Raw genomic sequence first — 22,162 nt, 5'->3', positions numbered from 1 at the left:
CGCCCTGAGGTTGCCCAACTTCAGGTTTGCGGTTGTACCGGCGTTTCAAGAGGTTGTGACATAAGAGGGTAACTAGAGGCCTGATGTGTGTTGGTGGGGAGGGAGGTTTGGTTTGGGCTGCTTTTCTTATGCAACTCCACCACAAATACAAAACAATTGGATCCCACATTTCAGAGGTCCAGGAGGACAGATTTTTAGATTAATGTGTGGGATTTTTTACCTTTAATAAGCTGTGTATTTTACCAATTCATTTATTAAAGAGTCAATACTGTAGCCTTTATAATGAACATTTTGAGACAATGTTCAGCAAGCAAGCAGTATTCAATTATTCTACTAAACTTAACTGATATTATTGATTGATGAATATTTATCAGAATAGCAGCATTTCAAATGTACAGGATGTGGTGGAATGATGCACCTGTTGGAATATAAACACTTTGCTATGGATTTAAAAATCCAATGTTAGCATGTAACAATTTCTGTTGATGCTATCACTAAGGTTGACATGCTAATGCTAATGCCAGCATTGTAATGTTATGCTGTTGATCCTAACGCTAATGTTACCATGCTAGCGTTGTCCTGTTGGTGCTAATGCTAATGTTGGTGTGTTAATGTGGTGGAATGGATGCTAATGGTAATGTTACCATGTTAGCATTTTGATGCTGTTGCTAACGCTAATGTCAATCTGCTAGTGTAGCGCTTTTGATGCTAACCCTAATGTTACCATGTTAGCATTCTGCTGTTGATGCTAACCCTAATGTTACCATGTTAGCATTCTGCTGTTGATGCTAACCCTAATGTTACCATGTTAGCATTCTGCTGTTGATGCTAACCCTAATGTTACCATGTTAGCATTCTGCTGTTAATGCTAACCCTAATGTTACCATGTTAGCATTCTGCTGTTGATGCTAACCCTAATGTTACCATGTTAGCATTCTGCTGTTGATGCTAACCCTAATGTTACCATGTTAGCATTCTGCTGTTAATGCTAACCCTAATGTTACCATGTTAGAATTCTGCTGTTGATGCTAACCCTAATGTTACCATGTTAGCATTCTGCTGTTGATGCTAATGTTGGAATGGTGATTTAAGGCTCTTTCATACAAGAAACGTCCAGAGAGCTAAGTTCAACCATGTAGACAAAATGATAGAGAGATAGATAACAATATGTATCGTAGGTTATAACGATGCCAAACAAGAATTTATACATTTTCAGATCACATTCCTCTAATTTATACATCACTTCCTCCTGTGCTTCACTTTTTCTCTTTGGTCTTCTGGGTTGTCGGTTTGTTTTTCCACTGTAAGTGAAACACATCAGGGTTTACTTGGAAGCGAACCAGGTTTTCAGGCAGACCACAGTTCACTTGGATGATCCAGTCCAGGGTTCAACTGAGATTTTGTGCGAGGCCAAACAAAACGGACCAACTGAGCAAACAAACTCTGAACTGTTGAAAGTGGACCAAGTTGCTCTGGTGTGAACAGGTCCTTTAAAAATAAGCACTAAAACCATCTGTAATCGTTAATACTAACCTCATTCAAAAGGGAATTTGTTTGCAAATAAATGCAACATGTTTATTTTTCCTCATCGTATTTCCCTGCGCCTGCATGACAAGGCGGAGGAATGCCTGTCAGTGGGAATGTGGCGCTCCAGTAGATGACTTGGCCTAATCAGAGCGATGCCGTTGAAGGCTGGCACTCAGAGTTTGGAGCGAAGGCAGAAAAGGTCAGCGGGGACGGATCTGAGCGGCTTTGACGGCTGACTAAAACATTGCTCAGAGTGTGGTGTCATCATCGGTGTAACTATCATTCCCCTCCTCTGCTGCAACAAGCACGGCAGCAGAGGAAGTCGGGAAGTGACTAAGAGCACAGAGAGTGGACTCGTTATCTCTGGCAAAAGATTCTTGAAGCCACGCATGAATTAATGCATTAAACCTGAGCACCTTCAGCGCTGCAAGTCACACAGAAAGATGGGATTGCACACCAAAGCATGTAACCTACATAATCTAGGTTGTTAAGCTTGTACCTTTATCAGTGCAGTGAAATCTTTTGCTCTCGCTCCAGATGCTGACGCTATTATCTGCAAAACGTGACACCATCTTCTGGGTGCGTGTTAAAGGCGCAGTGGAGAGTGGACTAACGCGGCGTAATGGGCTCGGACACTTGTCAAGTCGCCTTTTGCTCACACCGCCAACCGCTCTTTGCCAAATGACCCGAAGTTTGGTTGGGGATTTTTCCCCACTTTCTTTAATGCAACACTTTAAAATGGACTTTCTGCATTTGAATATGTTGGAGCTAAAAGGTGCGACAAAGCCAGGTAGCAGCAACACCTCCCTCAGCGAGGTGTCGGCTTTGACGGAGCTGACGCCGGTGCGTAAGAGAGGTCAACACCTCTGCTGCAGACTTGTCAAATTAGGGAGTTTGCACTAGTTTGCTGCTAAGAGGCACTAATTAGCGACACTAGCATGCATGCAGATGACAGGAGAACACACGTCAGGGTGCAACCTCTGTAACAAACCACAGATTATTTGGTCAAGCTGTTCCCTTTGGGGAGCTGCACTTAAAGCCAGTTGTTAGCTTTCATTTCACCTGTTTATAATAAGATGTTCCGCCCAGAAGGTATTTGCTCTCTTCGTTCAGCGCGTGTCGTCACAGTTCAGCCGACTGTTTTCCATATTTTGCAAACAGCCAGGAGAAAAGTATTAATTATCCTCGTACAATTTAATGCACCAAGTGATTTAACCTTTCAGGTTTCCGTTAAACACCGGCATAACAAGGCATATCCGTGGCAGCGGACGTGATTTATGACAGGAATACCTAATTCTTGTTTTTAAATAGGTTGGACGGGCAATCTGCATACATCTAAATCCCCCCGCCTCCCTTCTTTTCTCTTGTCTCGAGGCTCTTGTTTAATATTCAAGAAAGATTTTTTTTTTTTTGTCCACATACATTTTGGTCTGTGTCACCTCAGATTAAATTATTACCGTTTTGCAGCCTTTGCGGTTCAAGCCCGGGGCCCTTATTTACTAGAATCAATGAAACAGTAATGAAAATCCATTTTTCATAGTATCAGCCCCTGCTGTCTTTTATTTAGTTAGCTGTGTCTAAGCAAGCAATTCATTTTGTGTAAATGCCACCCTGAGAAACGGGCGTTGGCGCTGAAGGAGTTAACCCAGAGAAATGAAGTCGCCTCTGCTCGGCCGATTGGATCGGGCCAAACGGGAGGAGAACACCTGGACCATATATCAACCGTTTTTAAATTAACTAATGGGTAAAGCAGAGCATGCAGGGTTAACAAGCTGAGTCAGGGGAGGATGTGGTGTTTGTTATGTTTAAAAAGGAATGATTTATTATGCTAAACAGTAATACGCCCTGTGGGTGGTGCTACGAGGCCTTCAGGGGTCACAGGATATCACACACTCCCTTATTTTGCATACTGAAACATCTCCATCTCAAGAGCGAGCGCGGGCGGTGGGCGGCGGCGGCGGCTGCCCGATGTATTCAAATTGGTTTGTTTATTGGCTTTAGTCGAGGTCGTGCGTGTAGCGGCGTTAATCAAACAACAGAGCAGCGGTTTGGGGAACACAGAAGCTGATAAAGACCTGAGTGCCGCTTTCAGCCACTTTTCTGTAAATTCAGCCCTAAAAATTCACAAATTTAGAAAAGACTTTGACTTACAATCCTGCCATGCAAGGTGCAGCAGATACACAAACAACTGTCATTTCATTTTCACGGTGTCCCTTTGGGAGTTTTGTGTTTCCTTCCCAAACACTCCCTGGTCTATCCAGTCACAAATATAAATTTAAAATGTCAAAAATGTACACATTTAAAGAGAATCAGTGAAAATGTGTTCATATATTCAAAAAACTGAGTGGAAATTGATTTATATTGTATTTTGCACGTAGGTCTGTGGTGCATTTCTATCCTAAATAAAAGGATATAAAAGTTCAGATAGCTCACAATCAATTTACTAACATACACGGAAAAATGAAAACAAAAGAAATTTAAATCCTCCATGGGGGACTCCATATATTTAAATTTTAGGTGCAAAAACTATTGCACAGTTTAGATTTTTAAATATCTCTCCATATTTTGTAATGGATGCTAACCAGCCTGTGCATATTGTAGCTGTGTGCAGCCATTGTTTCCATCACCAGACCTGGCAGTGAAGGCTGACCCTCCTTCCTCTCTCCTTCTCCGTCACCTGAAGAAATAAAACTTAACTGAATAAAAATGCATGTAGAGATTTGGTGAAATAATCCATCAGCCCTTCCTGCCTCCAATAATGCCGTGATGTGAGGGTTGGGAGGGTTAGACATTCCTGATGTGGCATGTGACCTTTTATGAAGGCGCTCGCCCAGAGTTGATTAAAGACGTATTAAATTTGTTTAAATAAACCTCCTTGTAATGGCACATCATTTGTAAGAAGCTATTAGGGAAACGTTGTGGGAACGGCCCTGATTTGCATAAAAATCTACCCGACGGTTCAAATTGAAGAGCAGGAGTGACACTTTGACTCCACCTTTCCAGTCTGGCAGCCCCCTCCCACAAACCACCTTGATGATCGAAACAGATTCAAATCAGGGAGCAGAAGGAGGGGTGGGGGTGGAGGTGGAGGTGGAGGTGGAGTCGGTGTCAGAAAAACCTGAATGCTTGGCAGGAAGCGACTTCACAGAAAAAAATGAAATCTAGACATTCTAATTATGAAAGCTTTAAAAAAGACGTTAAAAGGGAAGCATGCTGCCTCGTTGTGCAGACGCTCCTCATAAATGAACTTATATAAACTGCACTTACACAAAGATTTAGATTTTTATTGTCACAAAAAAATATATATTATTCTAAATTTAAATAATACCCACAAAAATTAAATCTATCGATCGTCTTATTAACCCAAACGCGTCAAAGTAGAGAAAATGTAAAACTTTTTCAGATTTTAGGAATTTTAACCCCACTAAATTTATGGAAAAGCCTCTTTAATGAGTCTAATTAAAATCAATATTGGTCTAAATTAAACTTTATTCTCTTTCTGTAGTAAAGAAGAATGAATGTTACAACTTTTAGTGTTTTATTACAAAAAAAGAAACTTCACTGGAGATTCCTGAAACTGGTTAATCTGCATAAATCTGCAAAAATGGGAAATGAATAATTTCCAGCAACAAAGAACCAAAGGTTGCTCAATCATAGAACGAGATCAATATGTTTAAAGTACGGTGAAGGATCTGTGGGGCTGTGGGGGTGTTTCTTTTCCAAGGCCACTTTAAAAGTTAAATCTGCCAGAAAAACAAACTTTGTTACTTCCACAGAAGACTGAATCCACACAGAACCGGTTCACCAAACACTAGATCAACTTTCTTCCACAGAATAAAAAGTGGTTTAATTGGATTCTTATCAAACTTCACCCAACGAAGGCAGTAAATTATTTCAAAGAATTGTCTTTGTTGCCTTTTAAAAGTGATGTCACCTCTAAAGTAAAGCTTTGAACTTCATTTCCATCCACTCTGACTGTTTCCTGTTGGTGACTCTCTGTGTTTATGGGGGCTTTCTCACTTTTGACTGGTTCTCATTTGGCCCAGGAGGGACTGGAGACCAGTCAGAAGTGGAGCAGGGAGAGAGGAGAAGTGCTGTCAGCCCCCCTGGAGAGGCGTTCAAGGCCCGGGCCAAGCTGAAGTTGTTTCAGGAAGGATGGAGGGCTGTTCAGCAGAGCGTGAGGTCGAGGCTGAAGTTGCTGACAGGCAAACAGCTCGGAGAGGAAAGTTGAGATAATTAAACAAAAAGTCTATTCGGGGAGATAGAATGCCTCATTGATCAACTTAAGAAATGAAAACAGACCATGATACAGCTAATGTGCTGACTGTGGAGCAACCAGGTTTAGCTCCATGCTAACGGGTTTTACAGACGGATGAGGCTCGCAGCGTCTTGAGGGTGAGGAGGTTTGATGACGACAGTAATCAGATTTTGCGATTCTGGTCAGATTGTGTTGACAGTCTGAGCCTGGAGGATAAATTCACAGAGCACGGCCCCGTGGACGTCAAAGAAACCAGCAGCCGTGTTCTCGTTTGCAGTCTTGACGAAGGATGTTTGTGGGCATCCTTCAGGCTTCAGATGTTTGCTTCTATCACTGGAGGCAACTGGAAAACCAATTACTGATGATGAACGAGCAACGAGGACGCTCAAGCTGGACTTCATCCCAGACTGAACTTTTACTGCAACACGTTCACCATCAAACCAGTGCAATTCTGCTCAGAACTTTAGATTAAGTTCTGCTGTAATCTAAAGCGTCCGGTCAGAGTAAAAAGGCATGAATACCGTTTTGGAAGCGGTTTCAGCGCCAACTTATTGAGAGAGGAACAGGAAGGCCAGCAAGGCGCAGGCAGACGTTTAGAGTTTCTGCCGTTTTATTTAATTTACAGCTAAAATAAAACTCCAACATCTGCAGTGTCATTTATTCCAACACCTCTAGGATGTTTTTGTGAAAACCTCCTTTTGAATTGAATTTTTTTCTCCTTTCTTCAGGTAAATTCAGCTCACAGTTAAAGACAGGAAGCACCTTTCTGTTCGGAAACTCTCCGTTTCCAGCCGCCAGCAGGTCTCCGTTCACATGCAGGATGTCGTTGCATAACGCAGGTTTGTGCAAGTCGAAAATATGACACAATGTAAAGAGATATTACATTACCGAAGCCACATGAAGCCACACCTTTCACCAAAGATGTCCTGCTACCATCTGGTTGAAGGAAGGTGGAGCACAAACAAACCGAAAACAAATGTTTCATTCACAAGTTGAAAACTAAAAATCAAAGTGACATGAATTTGGAAATATTTGCACTCATTTATGATGGTAAATGAAGTACAAGTAAAAAAAGATTTTGTCTATTTTTGAGAGAAATTTGCAAAAAACTCCCAATTATGGATCAGTGCAAAAACAGTGTGATGGTTTGCAAATTCTCAATAAACTGGAGGGACAGATTGAAATAATTTGTCAGTAAACAGATAAAAAATGCATTGATTTGATTCATAAAGTAATATTTAAGCACATCTAGTGTTTAGTCTAAAATTTAGACCAACATAAAAAGCTTTGGCGGGCCGGATTCGACCCACAGATCTGGAGTTTGACGTGTGCCATGGAATAATGCTGCCACTACTGTGCTTCATGGTGGGGATGCAGTTCAGGGTGATGTGTTGTTAAATGACACACATTTGGATCCTATTTCACTAATTATGTGACTTATGAAAGCAATTGGGATTTCATTGATCTTTTCTTGTGTTGATCTGTCATGTAAATTCCTAATGAAATTTGTTTAAATTGGAGGTTTAACTGAAAAATATGTGAAAAATGTTTTGCAAAAGACTTAATAATTAGATTTTCAAGGCAAAGGTTTATTAAATACCTTTTCTCTGTTGCACTTAATGTCACTTCAGTGTGTTACTTTATACTTAATTCCTCTCAAAAAGCTGCTTTACTTCCTCCGCACTTCCCTGCTGCTGCTAAATAAACGCTCTCATTCACACATGGTCTTATAGTAAAACCAAATGCATTCATGCCTTTTCAGTGCAGCGCTGCAGAGAGCGCCATGCTGCCTGGAAGGAGAGCAGCTCGGAGATCAGATACTGTAGGGGCGTCACACAGGAGAACCCCCCTGAGGCCCCACAGCTCTTTATCCACAGCAAATCATCAGTGAGACGCCGCCTGGCTCAAACCACGCACCTGGCACCACAGCTGAGGAAGACGAGCGCTCTGAGGTGAGCACTTAACGTGCAGCCAGGAAGGGATTGCAGAGGCCAGATAAAGATACTAGGATAACAAGAGTGTTATGCAACACGCTTCACTGCCGTTTCTGAGCAGGAAGGGAGAAGGCTTTTGTATTTGCAGGTAAGCAGAGAAATTTAAGTTGTATTTGTTAGAAAGACGTCTGAGGAAATTGATATTACAAAAACGACACGATTCGGTGCGTTTCAGCTCCAGGTAATGAGATTTCCCAACAAATATACCATCATGGAAACAAACTCCTCACAGACAGACATCAAAACAAACGGTGAATTACAGCGCGGCACTCTCAGCCTTGTTCTCAGAGCATGGCCCTGAGCTACCGATTTTTTAAAACTGTGCCACCGTTAATTTATGCCGGGGATCTGAACTAATTCTTTGGCAACTGCGAAGCCGGGGAATATTAACGCCGCGCATTTCCTTGTCGATGATAATGCCGCGCTCTTAATTTGAGATGTGCGGTGTAGTCGAACATGAAATGGAAATTTGCCCCAAACTATGTATTTGTCAGCGAACGTCGGATGTGGAATGAGGTTACATGCATCCTCTGCTACCCACACTCAGGAGCTGAGAGGAAGAGGTGTATTTTATCCCTCACATGTGCAAAGAAAGCTTCAACTTATGGCCCTGCTTCTGAATATATTACACATTTTCCATCAGGCTGGTTTTATAATGTGTTTGCATAGATTATGTCTGTGCAAAGAAAAAATAAACCAATGTCTGTTTATTGAAAACGCATCTCAGAGAAATGTTTTATGAACACAAAATGGTGGATATGAACCTGAGGGCTGGTGGTGACCATCGATCTGGGGAATTTCTTGATTACCCATCGCTGGAAAATCCAGATGATCAACAACTTTTCTCTCATGGCACCGCTTTGAGCGCTGAAGCACCTGCTACAGCTGAAAACTACAGATCAGGCCCGAAATTTGAGCTGGACCTTCACAGACACATAAACACTGTTACAAAGTCAGCCTTCTGTCACTCCAAGAACATTTCCAGGATTAGAGGACAAATGTCTCAGCAAGATCTACAGAAACTCATCCATGAATTTATTTTTACTCACATTGATTACTGCAGCTGGTCCAGAATGCTGCTGCTGGCATTCTGACTAAAACCAGGAAGACAGAGCACATCAAAGAGTTAAGTTAAGGGCTCTTCTACAAAGAGGAGGAGAAACACCTGATTGGTGCTTTTTTAATGAAGTCGACTGAAATGGGAAGGCAATGAGGAAAATCAGGATTCATCAGAAAATGAAAGCCTAACAAGGCAATAGCATGTTTGATCTATATCCTATAATGTATATTATGAAGTTGATATGACTGAAAACACACAGAGAGAAGCGAGTGGGATGGATTTAACTTCATCTGATAAATGTTAAGGTTTTCCAAATCCATTTTTCTGATTCCACACTGTCTTCAACCTTTTCACCATTGACCAAGCTCTGCACTGGTGGCAGCATGACTCTTCCTCACTGCAGGCCCTCTCATCCTAAAGCGCTTGATGTTCTTCCAGCTGCTACATTCTCCTGACAATGACGCCATTTTGGCCGCCTGCCTGTCTCTGTAGGTAAGCATTGCTAACACAAGAAGACATGCATCTAAATGTTTCTGCACATTTATTCTAAGAACATTGTTTGCTAAAACTTTAAGGCACTGCCGTACAACTTTTGTTTTGTTTTAATCACCTGAAACTAACATGAACTGAGTGGGAAAGATTAGAAAACACTAATCCTCCTTTTTTGGGAACAAGTCATTGTCAGACCTTCCACTGTGCGCGTTTGCAGTCATTGTCTTCACTCTGGGTTTTGCATTTCTGCAGCTTCCAAACAAACAAAACCGTAATGAAGCACAGCAAGCGTTGCAGGAATGTAAATGAGAGCGAGCCAAGCGAAAGCCCCGTAACTCTGTATGACAGCGGCAGCCACCCACTGCTGGCTGGAGGAAGGAAGCGCTCTGGGAATCTAGAAACACTTCCAAATATTCCAGCCAGGTGAGAGGAAGTGAGCTCTTTACAACACATAACCCTAATGGATACAAACTGTCATGGAGCGACTCTCCAGGCCACGCTGGTGGCAGTGCCACCCAGGGAGCCGCGGAGCGTCGAGTTTCCTGCCTCTGGTGTCCTGCTGGGTACGAGGTTGGTTTACATCAGGCTAAATGAGCAGGAAGTGATGCGTTTATGCTGTGTAAACCTCCGCCGAGCGAACATAAAGTTTACCTGCTGAGTGTAAACCCCGTCATACTTACATCCTCTGCTCTTGTTTTGGTTCTGTGATGAACTGCACCTCTGAATCCTCTGCAGTGACACGTTTATAAACCCAAGTCTCATTTATACAAATCAAGCTGGATGGAATCCATCCCTCAAAAAGTATTTAAACTATTGAACTTCCTCACATTTTATCACAAATTTATATTCATTTCAATGGGATTCCTCTAACTTATTTCGATTAACTGAAATAAATACAACAATGATTAACGGGGGAAAAATAACTGGAACTACAGAAATAAAATACTAGAGGGATCATTCATTTTTGTGCTTATGAAAGTATTTATCAGCCTTTCAAACTAATGTGACCGAAGTATGTTATTTCACTAAGAAAAATAAGCAAACACACGGTAAAAACTAAATAAAATTAACTGAATTAAGATTTTTACAACTTTCTTTAAATTCTTAAGCAAAAGTTTCTCCCTGTGAAACATGGAGGTGGCAGAATCATGCTTTGGGGAGTTAATCGGAAGATAATCCAGAACAGTATGGAAAGAAAAATCAATGCCTGTGTTTATATTCAGCAATTTTAGCAATTTTTATTAAACTTGTGCTTGTTTTTCCTTGTAAAAAGAATAAAGTTCAATCAGATCGTTTCTAAAAATCCATTTCCATCTTTAGTTCTTAATCAAATTAAATGAATCTCCTCCACCTTGCTTCACTTTCTCAGTCTTCATTACATTTTACCGACAGAGAGAATTGAACACGACTAAAAACAACGTTTGGATTTTAACTGATCAAATTTATGGGAGGTTGTCACATTAAACATTAAATCATAACGTTTACTGTGATAAAATGAAAAAATTTGCACATTTTTGAAAGGCACTGCACAAGCTGAGAGAAAAACGTCCCTGCTGCTGCTGCTGCAGGATTTAAGAAATTGGGTGAGGGCTCAGATTATGCATGGTTAAGTGATTAAATCGCTGAGGTACGGAGGAAAACGGGTCAACGTGCCCACAGAGTGCTCAGGGGAAGGCAGCAGATAAGAGTTTATCACACTCGTATAAGTAGATACCGTTAATCCTCCTTCTGCGACTGTTCTACATGAAATAAATCTGCCAGTGACAAACTGGAAAGATACCATTGTCTTAAAGGTGGAGGCGTGCAGAGGTGTGCTGTCAGCAGATAACCGTGGAGATAATCAATTCACGGCGGCTCCAGCAGTTTCCTCTCAGGTTAGCTGGTAAATGTTCAGTCCTTAATAATTAATCCCAGTCTTGCCAAAAGTAAGATTGATTATTCTATTAGAGGTGGGGATCAACAGTGACCTGACTGCAGCTCTATTTCACACACCGTTTGATTGGTGAAAATTACTACATGGCTTTATTTATCCTGTCAGGCATGGTGTTACCCTTAAACTTACATTTATGGCTTCAACTTATACAGACTGCTTTTTACAAACGTGATGAGACATTTAATGAGTAAAAACACTCAAAAATGTAACCAAGTCCACCGTAATGTCTACACTAGAGGCGCACTGTCAATAAATGGTCTATTTTAGATATTATTTTATATAAAAGTGAATTAATCCATATTAATTCAGCAGACAGGGTTGTTTTACTCCACAATATATAAGTCATAGTGTCGTTTTTTGATAAAATTAAAGACTTTTAAGTGCACCTTATACTCCAGACAATATGGTAATTTACAAATTACAAACTTTTGACCTTGATTTGCTCGGCAGGATGAATTAAGATGTCTAGTCATCTTAATTTAAATAAAGTTTCCCATCAGATTCTTAAAGACCTGTGCTTTTTGTGACACAGAAAAATGATTCTGATGGAGACAAAAGGAAATAAACCTGCTGGCTGGCTTTAAAACAGATAACAGGAATGTTACAGAACATATAATTGGTTTATTTTCTGGTAAAGAAGTGAATGCTGCGTCTGTGATCCACATATAACTGGAAAAACCATCTTTAACTGCAGAAATATTGGAAAAATTAACAACAAAAACTTCATGACGACTCAGGTTAATCCACCGGAAATTTATAACAAAAACATTTATTTAAAAATGAGTTTTGGCCATTTTCTGCATGAACTAATTAGTGTAGTTTAAAAATTATAAATTAGACCCAGGAGAAAGCATCAGATTCTTAAAGATAAGTGCTGTTTTGAAAGAAAGAAAGAAACCAGCTTTAAAAGTAGAAGGAAGAAATGTGACAAAAGGTATCATTAGGATCTGGTAATGTTAAAAATTATTCTCCTAATCCAGAAATAAATCAGCAAGACCATAATTGGTAAAGAAAGAACAAAAGCTGATTCACAAACCAGCTTTTTACATTGAACCAGATTTTTTCTTGTAACAAAGGAAATAAATATTTTCAAAACTCCCACTTTTAGCTTCTCAGGTTATTGTTTTATCAATCTGAAGTCTTTTTTTTTTTTGAAGAAAGCAGAAAAACACTTTAGTCTACCCACTTCCTAGATTAACACTGGGATTATTCCACAAATTACAGCAGTCAGTTGCTGCTGATTAAGTTGCTTTAAACCAAATTAGCATAAAAGGTTAGCAAACATTAATTCAGGTTCAAATGTGTTACAGTAGGAACAGAGTTGTCTTCATTTGATGTGAAAACAGAAATCAGGGGTTTTCATTTTCTGCTATTAAACTTTAAAGATTATTTGAGCTCTAAGGAGATAAATTGATGTTTACATGTAACTTCACTCATGTTTTTACTGCTCGTCACAAAAGAACAACAACAACCAGCATTAAAGCTGCAGCTTCTAATAATAAAGACCCAATTTTCCTCCATGCCAGCTCTTCTTCCTTTCCTGTCTTGTTTCTGCAGGGAGGGAAGAAACATCCCAGGAATTGTCCTTTGACTCCTTGAAAACCTTTCCAAACCCTTCGGCGTCCTTCTGGAAATCACATCCACCCTCAACACACACACACACACACACACACACACACACACACACACGTAGGAGACGCCACGGTGGTTGTAACCACTGGAGGCAAGAGATTCATAGAGGTGTACATTAACATAAATACCAAATCTGTTGGAGGAGAGAGAAGAGAGTGTGTAAAAGCGATGACACAGGAGGAGAACAATGTGCTTATTGTGAGCAGACAGAGGAAGGAGGAAGAAGAGCAAAGTATAGCTCCATCTACAGGTGGGTTCTGCATGTGCAGCTTGAGAATATCAAACCTTTTATCCGCTGCAGAAACATCAGGTGAACTGATCTAATTAAAACCGCAGATTTAATTGAATCGTTAAGGTAGACTGAATCCACCATGCAGGATTTTTTATGAGCACATTTTCGCTACCTTTGCTTTAACATTATTATTAAAAGCAACTTTCACTACAAATGAGGAGATTTGAATGTAAATCACGGATAAAGCGACTTTTAGCTGCAACCTGTGGTGTTTTATGGGATGTTACTGCGTGGAGAGCATCTTTCAACTTCAGTTGTTTTCAAAGATTTTCCATTGGATTTAGGTTTTGGGGGCTTTGACTAGACCGAATAGGCTTTGATCTAAACCGAGGATGTTCAAATTGGGGCCCCTGAGCTGTGATTCAAGAATAAATTAGGACACTTTGAAATCAAAATCTACACAGAAAAGTATTAGAAGCAACACAAAGTCGTCATCTTTCTGGCTTCCTTCTGTTGTCATGGTAACTAAGACCATTGACTTGTACTCTAAAAAATACTTTGGTGAACCAGAATTGCTGTATTAAAACTTTACTAAATACAGGAAGTGTTTTCAAATGATCCTGAGAATAGATGAACTATTTTTTAGTTTTATTCAATTGAGTCCAAAATAATAAACAAACTGGATTCATTTCATTAAACAAAATTAAAAAAACATTGGAAGTATCCCAAAAAATAAGATAGTTGTTTAATTAAAGTAGCTCCTGCCTGTTTTTTTCTTGAAGGTATTGTAAGTAAGAAAACTGTTTTTTAGGTACTTTTAGTTTTTAAAAATAACATTTTTTGGCCCATGTTTGGACATCTCTGGTCTAAATCAACTCAGTGCATCTCTGGCTGATTTTAGGGACAGAGTAACCTGATTTTTGGGTTTTAGTTTCCTATTTTTATTTAAAAATATGTATTATTTTCCTTCCACATCCAAGTTATGAAACATTAAGCCTATTTGCTCTTACCTTCTGCAGAACCAGGGTACCAAGGTATTGTTTTTACAACTGGGAGCAACTGATTAGCATCTCAAAAGCTCAAATAACACCTGAACTTTGACCCCAAATCCCAGAGGAGATGAACAGGAGGCTTCATGGATGCACTGTGTGAGGATCATATCCTGGACAGTATTTCTGACTTTATCTGAATTTAAAGAGGTTATAAAGAGATTGAATTTTTATTTAATCTTATAGAAAATGGGGTTAATTTTTCCCAGGACTCTAAATAAGCTCTTCTTCCTTCACATGAAACCCCAATAAAATGTGAAGATCAAGAGCCATGAACACTTCTGCAAGCCGCTGTATATTCTCCTTCCCTTAAGAGCTGAACTAATCCCTCAACTCTGTAACATTATCTTCTAAAAAACACAGCAGAGATCTCGGATAACGCTCCCAGCTCTGCTTCTCCTCCACTTTAAGTCCATTTAGGCGTTCTCCAGGTCCTGCATGAAGCCAGTTGGTACCGCTCTGTCAACACCTCGGCGACAGCGCTCTCCTGCACGTCTACAAATTAGCAGCATTATGCAGAATCGGGTAACAAGCCTTCGGTTTCCTGTGCCTCGATTTACCCCAAAGAGGAAATTCACTGTGATGCCTCGACATGAACAGAAAGCTGGGTCCGTTCCCTTTCGTCTCATGTTTGTTTGCCTTATTTGAACTTAAAGAGCAGTGTTCACGTCTGGATCTCCGTAAGAAAGCCGATTCTCCTGAGATAAGCCCAGTGGAGGGGAAAGCAAACTCCTCAGGTGTGATCCAGCGGCTGAGTCCTTGCCAGAGATGCGACGGCGGAAACTGAACCTGACATTGCAGAACTGAGAAGTAATTAGAGGCCACGCCGCTGCGCTCCTTCGGCTGACACCAAATCAATGCGGTTTTTCCGCATTATCAATTAAAGACGTGTAATTACAAGCGTGGAGAATTGCCTCTCACAAACAGGCCGTCAGCGCCGGACCTCCTCCTCCGCCACGCGCCGGCCCTTGACCCCTCAAACGACTCACCAGAGCGCCAACAGAGGCTTGTTTATGGATTTTTACACACCAAACACCTGACTGATAAGCTCGCTGTAGCATGCAGCACCAAAAATGCCACACATTTGGTCGGGAGCCAAAGTGCAAAATGTATTACTCAGGAGCTGAGCTCCCAATTGAGGCCAGCTGGGTTCGAATCATTAGCCGGTACAAGTGGAGACAACCTGGTTGCTATGGCGCACTGACACTCCTGGGTAAATGAAACACATCCACCTTTCCCACCCCGAGGGAAAACGGATTGGGAATGAGGGCAGCTCCTCCACCCTCTCCACCGAACGAGCAGATGGAAGCTCCTGCAGTGATTATCACCACATTACCTGGTAGTCTGCTGACGAACGGGAACAATACGGGCAGCGCTAATAAACCCCAATCAAACATGACACCCCGCTAAGCCCGTTCGCCACTCCATCCCTAGCAGGCACAACGAGTCACACCGATCATGTTTCAGCAGGAGCTGCGTCTCCTTCACAAGATACTTTCCTCCCAAGTGGGTGAACTTTGTCTGCCATCTTTGAAACTGTTCCTAACCCAATTTTTTCTTTGTTGTCTTTGGAAAGTGGCTGATTTTAGTTCTACTCTTTGTTTAGCCATAATTCTGACTAAAAATGATCAAAATGAAAACACAAGGTTTTGCCCACCCCTACCTTAAAATTAGCTTAATTTAGATTAGCATGTTTACCTTAGCTCAGCTTTTCTTTGTTTAGTCAGCCATATTCTATTTTATACAACCATAAATAAACTTAGATTGGTTAGTTTTAGTCAATCTTAGTTCAAGTTAGCTTACTTTAGCTTTACCAACTTTCATTCATCTTAGCTTATCTCAGGTAAGATTAGTTTAGCTCAATTTACTTAACTTAACATATCTTAATTTACATCTTAGTTAAATTCTCAGTTTATCTTAATTTAGCTTAATCTAGCCTAATTTAGGTAATTTTTGTTTAACTTATCTAATATTAGCTTCCTTTAGCCAATCTGAACTTAGCTTATTGTACTTTAGTTTTGCCAGCCTTGGCTCAGCTAATGCTAATATAGTTTATCCTGTTTTATTGTATTTTATCTTAACTCAGCCAACCTCTGCTCAGGTTAATTTAGTTTAAATTAACTTATTGCAGCTTACTTTTGCTTACATTAATTGAATTTAATTTAATTCATCTTAACTTAGACATACAATAAGATCTAATTTAGTCTACCACACCTTAGTTTAGCCTACTTTGGTGTAGCATTAACAGAACAGTAATTTTAGCATCAAATAGCTGATTACCAAAAGCAATCTGATTAAAACTGAGTCAGCTGAAGGATTAGAAACCTCCTACTTTCTGCGTCAGAGTTTTCCTGCATTCAGATACCGTTCATCTACTGAAAAGCAAACTGCACAACATGCTGTCATTTTCAGGGCTGGGTTGAAAACAAGTGATAAAGCTGACAAAGAAGTCTTCAGAAAGCCTGGACAGCTATTGATCAAAATCACTGGAAAAGATCCCAGGGGAGTCTGGCTTTTGGGGAGGAAAACAGAGTAGTGCTTCAAAACGCATCATAATTTTCTGGTTTGTATCGGTTGCGTTTTCTCGTCCACAAACTTCACGCTATATTCTTTTCAGTTAGCAGTTAAGGGCTCAGCTTACTCCCTCTGGGAGTCTGGTGCTCTCTCCCTCTCTCCCATGACTCCTCTCTTTACCCCAAAAAAAGCCCAACTGTAACAACAGTGGTTTCCAAACAACCCCGGGATTCCAGACGACTGACCTCAGCACCGTTCGTCGACCGCTGGGATACAAATATTTACCCCTATCGCATTCTGCTCAACAGCGCAGGCCGCCCCGCTGCAAGAAGCCCTCCCCTGATTGAGCCTCTTCAGCCTCAAAGGCCTCTAGAAAACAAAACTCACCTTCATTTTGCCCCTCTGCCTTTTCCTGGATCAAAATGTCAATACACTGAGCAACAATGCAAACTGGAGTCAACAAAAGCAGGAATTCTGCAGGTTTCAACCAACTCAAATTTAAGACTTTTTAAGACCTTTCCAAGACCACTTTAAATGAAACTGCAGACTTATATCTCCACAGAAATGTACAAACTTCATCCAGACAACTAGAGATAAATTTACAAATAACCAGACAACCTAGCAAAAAAAAACTAGTTACCAAAAACTAGCTTATTGGTAGAGTTTAGTAGCTAATAGCTAGCAAAAAATGCTAACTTTTTTTGCTAGCTTTTTGCCAGTTAGTAAAAAAGCACTTAACCAGGCTAGCTTTTGGAAGCTAGCTTTTTTTTTTTTGCTAATTAGCATTTTTGATATCTAGGTTTTACCAACTGAAATTTAAGATGCTGCATTTACCATCTTAGCAAAAGTGCTAGATAGTAAAATGTGATATTTTGCTATCTAGCAAAAAACTAGCATATTAGCAGTGAGTTTTTGATGGTTTCAACCGCCTTAAGTCACAGAACGCAATGAAGATGTCTGAGAATGACTCAAACTTCTGCCTGCCACAAATACATAGTCTGTACTAGATTAGATAATCCTGTTAAGACAAAAATTAAGACCTGAGATTAATAAGTTAAAGGCTAAATTACTTTTTAAAACAAATTTAAGACATTTTAAGAAAACCTTTTAAGGTCAGGTAGATGGGGGGAAACTTCTTCATTCCAGTCTGTGATGTGTAAAATGTTTAAGGCTGTATCTAGACAGACTGGAGTGTTTTAAGCAAAACACAAACATTTTGAAGTAATAGCAGGCAGGTTCTGAAACTTAGCATCAACTTAGGTTTTGTTGTGGTTTACAGAAATCAAGGTTTCAACTCAAGATTGGTGTGACAAGCCAAACAACTCAACCAACTCCTCTTTATATGGACTAAAAGATTAACTCTGTAATCTCTAAAAATATCACGCATGTTTACAGGAAACATCTAGAGATGGACTTGAGGTATAATAAAACCAAATTATGTCCAAGTTGGACAATTTTTCTGGAAGAAATATGTGAATTCAGACTTTTTGTGTGTTTTTTTAGAGTGGTAAATTTGTTTTCACACAAACTTTCTAACTTATGCTTACATTAATTAGATCTCAGGATAAAACACCAACTTTCAGTTTTAGAGTCGAACTCAAGATAGAAATTTAAGTAGATATTTCACCCTTTGGTCTTTGATTCGTCTTTTATTGTTGATCTGTACATGTTTGAGGTCATTAATTGTTATAATAGCAGCATAAACTAATCTTTTCTTAAAATTAATGCTCAAGTTCACCTGAGATTTTTTTTTTTTTACCCCCTTTGTAAAGATATGTTTTGTTGTATCTTGAAATTAGGATGAATTTGCAGCTTGAATCTCAACATAAAAACTGAAAACATTACATTTGTTAGATCTGGCTGAATCGGATAAATCACCATGCTATGTAAGAGCAGCACTAAGGGCCAGAAAAAAGCCTGAGTGCACAATATATTCCCTTTCAAAGCACCCGCTGCAGTAGTTTGTGTTTGACACTGATCAAGCATAATCATCGGGCGGTCAGGGCTTGTGTGTGAAGAGCGCACGCTGACACACACACAAAGACTATCTCCCCCTCGATCTTCCCAGTGCAAGCAGAGCTAACCACTCCAGGGAGCTGGAGACTCAATTAATGACATGCATACAGCACTCGCAAGATGTCAGAGGAGAAAGAAACACACAATGTGCACATTAAAGCTTCTGCCATAAAGCGTTTCTGTGTCTGTGTGCGCAGCCGTTACACTTGTGTGCATTTCGGCCGAGGATAGTCTTCATCGGCCTCAAGGACCCAACAATACAGCTAGTGCACAGAACCGAACGCTAGAGGAAGTGAAATCCATCACAAGGTTTCTGCAGGTGAATCTATGGAAATAATCTCATCTTTCATTGGCTCTCCTACTGTACATATTCTGCATAATCCCATCTCTCAGAAATGGAATCAGCTAAATTTATATACGTTTTGACATTTTATCCACACAAACACACAGCTTAAAAACACCAAAAACTATTTATAACTACTCCAACCGGGTGGAAATTTGAAAAAAATTGGCATTTAGTGTCCCACAAATTACAATCTGCGACCAATGTTTCCACAAATTTACATGTTTTATAAACTTTATATGCAAAAGAAGCTCAACACTCAATCTGTCCACACAAAAGACACCAAACACTGTGGCACCATGTTTAATTCCTAACAGGACGTTGTGGTTGTTTTGATGAATCTGATTGGCAGATGGGTTTCAGTTATGTGCTACACTGCCCCCTATGGGTATGGCATGATTTCTGCAGGTTTATGTGGTTGAAAACTTTACTGAAATTATTCTGTGTGTGACATTATATCCAACATAAAACAAGTTTTCTCTGAGAAATGGATCCTGAGACACAACGGAAAAGTAAAAACTACAAACTAAAATCTGTTTAGTAAAAACTGTAGTGTACTTACAATGACATAAAAATATAAAATGACAAACATCAGCTTTAGCTTGATCTGGACTCTTTGATGAGCTATCTGTGTTTTTAGAGGAGGTTTCAAGACTCTGTGGCACATTATGATCAAAATATGGAGAACCACAACAGTGTAGCTAATGTTTGTTGCTCCCTCCTCCCTCCCTGCTGGTCGTTATTCTAGATAAGAATTTGTTCTTAATAACTCAGCTGGGGAAATAAAGGTTAAATAACAAATAAAAGTAGATTTAAAAGCACTATATCCTGAACAGAACAAGTAAAAGCTGGGTATTGCATTCACTGATAGACATTTTCGTTATGAATTTGCTAATTTACGCTCTGCTTTGTTTGTCTTCATTGCTGCCGTATTTCCACCTTTTTCATAACTTTTAAATTGCACCACAAGGCAACCAGTCCCAGCATATTTTCTGAAATCTGTCACCTTGACCAGGTGACTAAGATGGTCTGGAAACTTAACTAAATGTTGCTTATTGTGGCAAAAGGAAACTTTTAGGTGCCGTTCAACAAACGACTCAAACTTTCGTGTTTCCAATCGTGGTTATGTTGAAAAATGACCTCTTCATTTCACACCTCTGCGGTCCGCCTCACCTCAACGCTCTGTCCTCACGGCTTAGACTCGCTCGGCTGAAGCTGATGGGACGCCGCTTGGAGAAGAACGGTGGCGGCTCACAGTTCCCCCGGAGTCAAAGGTCGCTCCTGTCCTCTTGCTGAAAGGTGAGAGGAGCAGAGGACGGGTCAGCGGTGCTGAAATCTCATTTAAGAGCCTGACCCCTGAGGGCCCGCCTGAGACGGCCCCGTGCTCCAAGGTGTCGTCACCGGGGATGATGTATCGGTTTTTGACTGCGACAAACCAAACCCAACAGATGTCGACGTAAAAAGCTGCTGCAGTTTATATTAGAATGAGTAGATTTGTTGATAAATTTAAAAAAAAACGCAATAAAAGACAACAAAACAACAAGCTTTTGTCAGCTTTCTGAAGTAATCACTCTCAACATGCTCCCTTCTGTCTTTCTGTCAGTCTCATGCATCAGGGCACCACATGGCCTCCTGCATGCGCCTCTGTTACTTTCTTGAATTATTGCAACTGGTGCTCATGTTGGAGCGAACAGAAGGAAACAGAGACGGTGAAATGAATCCCTCATTGATCTCCGCATTGAGAACATCTGCCCCGAACCCCAGGGGGGCTCACACGACTTCTGGAAAGTAGGAAAACTTTTACAGAGTTTATCCTGTTTTTGTGTCACCTTTACTTTTCTGAGGTCCAATTTATTTAAGGTTTTTGTATGTATTTAAACTCCAGAAAGTATTTACAGATAATTGGTTTCTACAATTTAAATAAAATGTATTATTATGATTATAACACAGCTGTGCTCAGACACGTTTCACCAGCTCAAACTTAAGACTTTTTAAGACCACCATGGATGAAATTTTAGACTGAAATGAGCAGACGAAATAAATAGTTTCATGGATAAACAGATGGATGGACAGTCGCTCGTTATGAAACCATGTTCATCTTTATTTTAAAATTATTATTGATCTTTGCTTGAATCCAGGTAATAGCATGAAAAACTGTTTCAAACTCCTTCCACCAAAAGTTACATTCGAGTTTTTTGGTCCAATTGGTCAAACAACACAAGATAAGTTCAGAGGAAGAGCGATCCGCTTTACAGAAACCTCAGCCTGTAGTTACAGTAAATATCAAAATGTTCAGAGCAACAGGTTTTAATCACTGCAGGCCTTCAGCTTTAATACATGGTTCTCCTGAAGTCTGAGGGAAAAGTAAGTTGAACCACTTCATCGCCTGATAACTCCTGGAGTACATTAAAATCCCAGATAGATGATTTCTGGAGGTGTAACAGTATCCAGGGTGGGGTTTCTTTTAACTGCCAGCTGCCGGGGTTTTGCAGTGCAGCTGTTATTAAATAAATGTCCCGTCTTAAGCTCCGCATCGAGCTGGTGTGGAGATCAAACGCACGGGGGGCCCATCTGAAACCTGCCCTAATTATAATAGGAGGAGAGCCGAAGTTCAAATATTTATCAAACCGTAATCCTGAAGCTCCGTTTCACACGAAACCAAACGGGGAGCCGCGGGATGGGAGCCACATGTGGGGCTGATTACGAGGGGGGTCGAGTGTTTACGGCCGACCCAGATGTTGAGTGTTTAACATGGCACGGGCCGAACGGGGAGATTTGACAGCTCGCGGTTCGGCCTGATCCACGCTTTGGTTGTCGGGCCGCTGAGACGAAATGTCAAACACGAAGATAAGGGCCAAGTAAATGTGATTGCAGCCATACCGGTTCTCCAATCTGTCCTTCATCGGCCTGCACCGCTCCTCTGATTGGAGGGAGAGATCCGAGACTGATGGACTTCTGGAAAACCACCCACTGGCTCAAGGAAAATACACGGATAGATCAATAAATATATGACTGATTTACAGAAATCGAGGGCAATTTGAGGAGTAATAGACAGTTTGATTTGCTTGTAGATATTGACAGAGAGTCTTACTGCAAAAAAACAAAATTTGAC

The 22,162-nt window shown here is 40.4% G+C and overlaps 1 long non-coding RNA gene across 1 annotated transcript in view; it reads right to left on the bottom strand.

Moving 5' to 3' along the window:
* Positions 1–20,195: 20,195 nt before the first annotated feature.
* LOC122826999 overlaps positions 20,196–22,162 on the bottom strand; it is a 121,778-nt gene continuing 119,811 nt past the window's right edge. The window contains exon 8 of the long non-coding RNA XR_006369913.1: positions 20,196–20,342. This is a non-coding gene — a long non-coding RNA (uncharacterized LOC122826999). The remainder of the gene's footprint in view (positions 20,343–22,162) is intronic.

Source organism: Gambusia affinis, linkage group LG24 (genome assembly GCF_019740435.1).
Source record: "Gambusia affinis linkage group LG24, SWU_Gaff_1.0, whole genome shotgun sequence".
NCBI classification, from domain to species: domain Eukaryota; kingdom Metazoa; phylum Chordata; class Actinopteri; order Cyprinodontiformes; family Poeciliidae; genus Gambusia; species Gambusia affinis.
This window is presented reverse-complemented; position numbering and strand designations above follow the sequence as displayed.